Here is an 8,234-nt window from a genome sequence, read left to right on the forward strand (position 1 = left end):
ATAGCAGACAGTATATCACTGTATGTAAGATGTTTTAATAGGCTCACAAACTCAATATGAAAGAGGAAACCATAAAAGATTGGTTGTTTCTGGAAAATGATGATAAACCAGTGTTTCTGTTTAGTTTTAAAAGAAGCTGATCTAAACTTGTGCTCTTTGCAGCATTTTGAAATGTTGATTCTTTGTCTTTATAAAGGACAAAAGCACATCACGCCTCTGTGTGCAACCTGCAGTGGCTCTCTATTTCATGTCAGGTGCAATTCAAAATATTATCGATTGTGTTTAAATGTCTTCACTCTATAGGTCCTCTTTATTTGAGGGAGTTACTGCAGCCCTATACTCCACCCAGAGCTGTGAGGTCAGCTGACCAGCTCCTGCTGGCTGTGTCCAAAGCCAGGCTCAAGACCACAGGTGACCACTGTTCCCTCTAAACTGCGCGCGTGCGCAATTGCGCACTGCTGACATGGTCTCCGCGGACAGAAAATCACAAAAAAATCTAACCAGAATTTAAAATAAAATAAACACACAACGGCCGTGTCCCAATTCGCCAAACTGGCCTTAGAATTACCATTGGAAGTGTGCATCGAAGGGCAGTTACGTAATTTCCGGCGCGACAAGGGCTGTCCCATTTCAACACACCCGACTGAATGCGGCCGACAAACCTGCCCTTCCCTTTGCACCGTTTCCATGGAGATCGGACGTAACCGAAGAGTGCATCTGTGCACACTTCACGCACTTCTATATCCCATCATGCACCGCAGCTGCGCAAAAAAGAGAAGAAAATGGAGTCCGTTGCGCAATACACATTCAAATGTTTGCACTGGTTTACCTGATCAGTGCGACATGAAACTGTTAAATCTGAATAAAGATACAGTGTGTTTGATGATTAAAAAGGAGTTACATGGAATAAAGGAATGTGGAGTTATTGCTACACAATAAGAAGACATTATTATTATTAAAAATTATTACTGCAATAAGAATAATGTAAGAATGTTCGTTTCTATTGTAAGCGTCAAAGACCAAGAGACTGAAACGTCAAGTCAGAAGGGTTTAATGAGTTGCACACAGGTAATGTGAACAATGAAGCAACAGACTCTGAGGAAAGGACAGAAGAGATTCCTGAGACGTGCACAAAATCTTCATGTGTTCCGGTACATTCCATAGGTCTGCACCCCCTCGTGGGCACGTGTCATTTACCTTCGTGTTAGTAAATCAAGATACTAGTTTGATGTACCGCTGCACTGCTAGAAAATACTTTACAATAATAAGATGAAAAGAACTGGCACGGCATAGAAGGGAAACAGTGCCCTCTACTGTTATTAAAGTGGTGTAGCCACTGGCCATAATACCGAACCATTAAACTGCAATATCCCACTTTATGCACAACTAATCAGTGTTCTCTGGTTTATAGATTATGAATGTAAAAATGATACTGTTACCTCTGTCTCTGTTATTACGTTTTTGGAAGAGTACTTCGAAGGGACCCTTCAAAGGGTGCATTTGGTGAATTGGGACACGGCCAACAAGTCATTCTGCGCTATTTTTCAACGTGAGTCAGTGAGTGTGACCGGTGACTAGCTGCTCCAGCCAATTATGTGATTCACATACGTGTTTGTGCAGCTTATCAACGTCATTGACAGGCGTCCTCACGCGCCGCTACCAGAGTTTTAGCCGATGTGGCCAATGTGGACTGAAGACTCGCTAATGATGCTAAGTGCTGTTTAACCCCTTAACATTCCGACGGCCCGCCCTCGGGCGCACTGTTACGCACTATTTTGCAGCAGTTTTGCGTTTTAAACATGACTAAACTGACAAAACAAAGGAAGTACGCGACCGAGGACACTGTGGATGTTTGTACAAGTTAAACTAGAGGCATCTCGGACCCAGATCGGTTCGTGGAATCGAGTGAAGATCTCATGGTGGACTCAGGAGCAGAGGACCTTATGATTTGATGGACTGGATGAAGTTCTTGATCGGTAAGCGTGGTTTATTCTGCTATTGCCTTAATTGTGGGTCAAATGTGTATTATGTGTAATTAGTAGCATTAGCTAATGCCAATCTGCGCCACCAATCATCACGCACACACCACTTGGGTGAAGTGTCTTGCCTAAGGACACAATGAAATTGGTCGGAGCGGGACACGATCCTCCAACCTCTAACCACTGAGCCACTGTCACAGAATGAGTGTCACACTGTCACATGTACAGTGTATTTTTAGTTTCCAGTGTGTGTTTGTTTACATTTTGAAGTGTGTGTGTGTGTTTGTTCACTGTTTGCAGTGTGTGGTTTGTAAATATATATTTATTTTGACCCATACCACTTGTTTTGAATATATTTTATATACAAATACACATTATATATTGTGCTTTGATATGATATATAAATGTACAGTAATAGAGCAGCTGGGTGTGCAGATACAGATTCCTCTCAGTGTGTATTGGTCATTGATACTGTCACTAGTTTATGAGTTGTAAAAATCAAATGATCATGTCATATACTGAAAAAGAGTTAACGGACTGTCTCCCAGACACAGTAGGACAATCTCACTCAGTCACAGCAAAAGCTTCACACAATGGCTTGTACTCATAATACAAGTCAGAGCTTTATAATAAAAATGTTAGGTGTGTTTTCCACATTGGAGTTTACAGTTGGCTTAGTTTGGATGGAAGCTCATGTTTTTCCATAGTTAAAATTAAATATTTATACTTCCAATAGCATTAACATACTACACAGGTCATGAGCAAGATTTTTGTCATTTTCATTGTATAAGTGGCTAAAGCACTTAATTAAAAGTCTTATAACAAAAATGTAAATGTGGTAATTTGATTCTTTTAAAAAACCATTTAACTTGGATGGATGCGATGCAGCATGACCACAGTGCACAGGTCTTTTGTTGCTCACAGTGGTCCATGGGTTTGTGTGTTTTCTCAGACTCGTGAAAAATTAGAGGGAACATTGAAGCCAAGTACATTTTACATTAAAACTAAATTACTCAAGTTGTTGTAAAAAATACATAAATAGTTACTCAAGTAAATATAGTATTATTATCTGCTGTATTTGACTACTGAGCACTACAGCCTCTGCCTGTGGCCTGTACACACTGACTAATCATTTTCATTTTGTATGAAAAGGAAATCAAACACACAAGGGCGCACATTTACCTGAATAAACTCACTGTAAGCTTGATCTGGGTTTTGTTAAAATGCCATTTTGATATATTGGTTGTATTCTGTGTAATACCCCATAAGGACTAACATGAACATGAAAAGCCACAAACCTCACGTGTTTTCCTCACAGAAGTCTCTAGTCCGAGTCAGGAGGCGGTCAGTAGACGTCTGGGTGAAGTCTGAGTCCAAAGTTAGGTCTCCTTTAAAAAAGGAAACGCTAAATGAAGTGAACAAATGCAGCTTTTTGTCGCAGCCGAGGTTTGCAAAATTTGCAGTGATACGGGAGTGTTTGAAACACGCGCTTGGCAACAAGAGCACGCACGTGCGCACTGACGTCAGCACGAGCGCATCTTTGCATCATCTATATCCAGGAGAGGATGAAACACTCAATTTTGTTAAGTAAAAGTCCACATATAGGAGCAAAGAAAGTACCTGTTCAAGATATACTTAAAGAGTAAGAAGTCCTGGGTCTTCCCCGGGGCCTCCTCCCGGTGGGACATACCCAGAACACCTCCCTAGGGAGGCGTCCAGGAGGGACAATGTCTCTCGGCTGGCCTGGGAACGCCTTGGGGTCCCACCGGAGGAGCTGGAGGACGTGTCCGGGGTGAGGGAAGTCTGGGAGTCCCTGCTTAGACTGCTGCCCCCGTGACCCGGCCCCAGATAAGCGGAAGAAAATGGATGGATGGATGAGGATGCGATGCAGCATGACCACAGTGCGCACGTCTGATGTCGCTCACAGTGGTTCATGGGACCGCTCAGGGAGTTTGTGTGTCAGACTCGTGAAAAATTAGAGGGAACATTGCAGGTGACAGAGCCTTTTCTGTGGCAGTGGCCAGATTGTGGAACAGCCTCCCTCTGCCCGTCAGGTCCTCTCAGTCTTTAACACAGTTTAAGACTAGACTGAAAACCCACCTCTCTCCCTGGCATTTAATGTGCTATATAAATAACATTAATTGAATTGAATTTTGATTGGTATGCCTGCCTGCCTGTGGTTCAAAATATTTCTGCATGACTTAAAGCTTAACTTTTTAGCCCTACCAATGAACAAATTAAAAGCATGTGTTTTATTTTTACATTTTCTATATCTTTATTGCACTAAAAATGTATAAAAACATGCATCCTTACCCTGAACAGGCTTGCATCTCCACAAACCTGACTTTTATTTGGCCCAAAGTAGGGCGTCCTCCTGCTTGTTTCCATGGAAGTGCAGTTCCTTTTCCCATATTATTCCACAGTATGGTATAAAACTAGCTCTAGTTTTATGCCATAACGGAGAATGTTCTATGGAATAATGCGTGACTTGCCACCTCAAGAAAGTTATACAATGTTGCTTTAACTGTATTGAAATATGGATGCGTTTTCTGTAACTTGCAACACACATTGTTCGTTCTAATAATGACAGTAAATCCTGTGTGCCCTTGATGCTATTCTTTCCAGTGTGTTCAGTGCTGACTCCAACTACCATGCTCTCTATTTCCCTCCTGCTCTTTTATTCAGTGCAGCCCATCCCTCTCTTCTCTGTCATTTCTATATTTGTCCCACTTTCATCAAACTCTTTTGTGTGGCCACTAATCCTCCTCTGTCGGCTATAATCTCGTCTTTAAGGATTCAGAGGCTGTGGATTTTTTGATGGCCTTTGGATAACTGAGCCATGACAGTGCAGTGAGTTCATGTTGAAAAGACACTCACGTTTTGGCTTGTGCTGCCTTGTCTTCTACTGTTGTTTGAAATCCTCTTTTGTCAATCATAGAAGAACAATTTCATTCCACCAAAAGAACTTGAAAAGTTGTTGTAAATGGTATCTTATTTTGAGAACCTACCCTTCTGGTGTTAGTAAACAAAATGGCAGCATTCCAAGGTTCTGGTGCGGTTTCACACATTGGCTTTATTAATATTTTGCAGCTGATTTCAACAACATTCCCTGGGGATGTAATGCTAACTGTATGCACTGCTCTGTCTGAAGCTCTTTATCTCAGGTTAGACTTTAATCTGGGCTTTGATTTAACACAACCTGACCAAAAAGAATGGTTTTAGCTGGAACTACAACAGGAGCTACTTATCAGGGGATGTTTGCTAATATGCACATTGTGTCTCCATGGTAACTGCTGAACAGCCCCGGCATGATGTCCCTGAAAAGTATCAACTGTATTTTCAATGAGAAAGTTAGCATTAGCCTCCAAGCATTGCAAACTATAAATTAAAACCGCAAGCGGCATTGAACGGCCCTCGCGGGCCGTGCGTCGCACTCGGCCGACCCGGCACTCCCTGTGGGTGGGGCTGACGTGCCACTTGCCTCTGTTTTATTGCTGCTTTGAGCTGCATTTTGCATTTTTGAGCTGCACGAAACAAGTCAAAAGACATTGGAAGTGCTGAATGGAAAAATAAGGGTTTTTCCAAGCATCACCATGGCAACACCATGCAAAATATAAACTTGGCCCCCGGACTTTTTTGACGGGGACGACCTGAAGAATCACTGTGCCACATTTTATGTTCGTCGTTGACGGTAATAAGTCGTTATAAGACTTTGAAATGTATGAAAATTTGGAAATTTTCCCATTAGGATAACATTCTCTTTCGCGCATCGCCATGGCAACCCAGTGAAAAAAATGGCATAGGTCACATTGACTTTTTTGATCAGAATGACATGAAAAGTCATGGTGCCAAATTTCACATTATTCCATGAAACTAATATTTTTCCCATGAATGGGAAAAATTTTGAGGTTTCCCATTAGGATAACATTGGCAGTTTGGCGCATCGCCATGGCAACACGGTACAAAACAACACATGGGTCTGATTGACTTTATTGATTGGGATGACCCAATGGAATTTTGTGTCAAATTTGGTAACTTTTGGAAAATCTAAATTTTCAGCCTTCCATACAAATTTATTTGTTATTCTGTAGGGGGCGCTGTCGCGCCAAATTTATTTCTTTCACAAACATTAGAATTAGGCCCAAAAGTTTTACAACTGATTCGAATTTGAGCAAAATCGGACTTTGCATGCGCAAACGGGAGCAAATTTTGACTTTTGAAAATTGCAAAAATTCCGATGGAATTTTGCAGCTTCGCCGCACGGAAACCGTAATAGGCATCATCATAAATTGGATTACCTTTGATGCCCCACTTGTCTAGATGATGTACAGTGAATTACAGCCCTGAAGGTGAAGCACCTTCAGAGGAGTTGACGAAAATGCGACGTCGGCGAAAACGCTGAAGTGCCCGTCATTTGCCATGACGTCGGGGTCCGCCATTGACCTCCCATTGACTTACATTCATTTTAGCAGTAACAAAGATGGCCCATGCCTGCGGCATGGGGGCTTGGATAGGGCTCGATGTCAGGAGTGTGTTTGGGGACATGAGCGCTTCGCGCTGCCTGCATCAACATCAACAACGTTGACACTGACATGCTAGCAAGAACAAATATGGATGTCCCATGCCTACGGCATGGGTTTCTAGGGTACCGGAGTCTGTGCACGGTGCGACGGGGCCAGTCTGGCCCTACGCCCTGTATGGGCTCGGGCCTAAATAATATTTTTAGCAAAAACAATATATCCGATAACATTACAATGACATATTATATGTTTTTTGAAAGCTCTCGGCTTTCCCCACATGACCATTCATTTTAGCAGTAATAAAGATGGCCCATGCCTGCGGCATGGGGGCTTGGATAGAGCTCGATGCCAGGAGTGTGTTTGGGGACATGAGCGCTTTGCGCGCAACTTCGTGAAAACAGTCTGCAACGATCGTTGCGGAAGCAATAGGCCCTACGCCCTGTATTGGCTCGGGCCTAAAAAACAAGGCGGTTTTTATAACTGACGACCACTCGACAACACTTCAGAAACACCAGAGCCTCATTAGAAAACATTATCACATGTAGCACAGAGACTGTATAAATATTTACCACAGATACTATCCCACCAAACCAGGTTATAATTATAAAACATGAAAATCTGTCATCTGTACTTAAAATTCCACAGTGTACACTCAACATATTCCTAACTACTAAGACTATATACAGCAAGTGCTCACTCTAAACTCGCGTGGGTCTCATCACTTCCTCTCTAAAATAAGTAAGTTCATTTGTGAACATCTGCAGTGGACAGGCCTGACCTCTCCCGCATTTCACAGTCATTTCTCTCCTCCATCAGACCAGTCCAGCACGGCTTTGTGGACCTCATTAGTTTTCCAATTAGCCACTGTCATCTGCCATGTGTCCTGCAGGTTACTGTGGGCAAGCGTGACATCAGTGTTCGTCTTCGCTCTGATTCGTCCGACTGGGAACAGGTGCACTTCCTGTTTTGACACTTTAAGTCAGCTCCAAAGGTCAATAAGCTTCTTTTTCCTATACCTTTTTAACAAACTTGGCAATTGTAGCTTCCTACAACTTTCATGCATTTTAATTTAGCGTGCTTCACCAAATTCCATTAATATTATTTATATTACATGTTTTAATTGCCTTGTTTGTCTCCATGGAGAGAGAAAACGATTGCAGACATATCTACCTTCAGGAGAGTCAAGCCGTCTTCAGCACTGGGTCTGCTTAAACTAAGGAGCAACTACACACCACAGCACAATGACTGGATACGAGAGAACAGGCTAAAACGAGGCGGAGATACATATAAACAGAAAATAGTAATTTCTCACCAAACGCTCACCTTGATCTTGTAATAAACTGCTGTATTTGTAGTGATGGTAATTTATATTTTGAGCCGATATGCTTAGCCAAAAAGCAGTTAATTTTCATTGCATAATACATCTTAAATTAGATAATTACATAAAGTTATGTTTAAATATGACATAGAGCTGGAGAGAATGAAATAAAAGCTGACAATAAACAGAATTAGTCAAACCTCAAATACAGGATTTCTGAAACATGCATGAATCAATCAAAATACAACTCTAAGTAGCCAGATGTAGCTTTAGAGAGCAAACTTTCTGATGAGAGACATAGGGTCATATTTCCATTTAGGGACTTGTTGAAGCCTTTGCTAATATTTTTGATGATTATATTAGCTATGTATAGTTGTTCCTTTTCAGTAGTGTCTAACATGCACTTTTTTGCATGAA

This window comes from Periophthalmus magnuspinnatus, chromosome 10, assembly GCF_009829125.3.
Source record: "Periophthalmus magnuspinnatus isolate fPerMag1 chromosome 10, fPerMag1.2.pri, whole genome shotgun sequence".
NCBI lineage: Eukaryota > Metazoa > Chordata > Actinopteri > Gobiiformes > Gobiidae > Periophthalmus > Periophthalmus magnuspinnatus.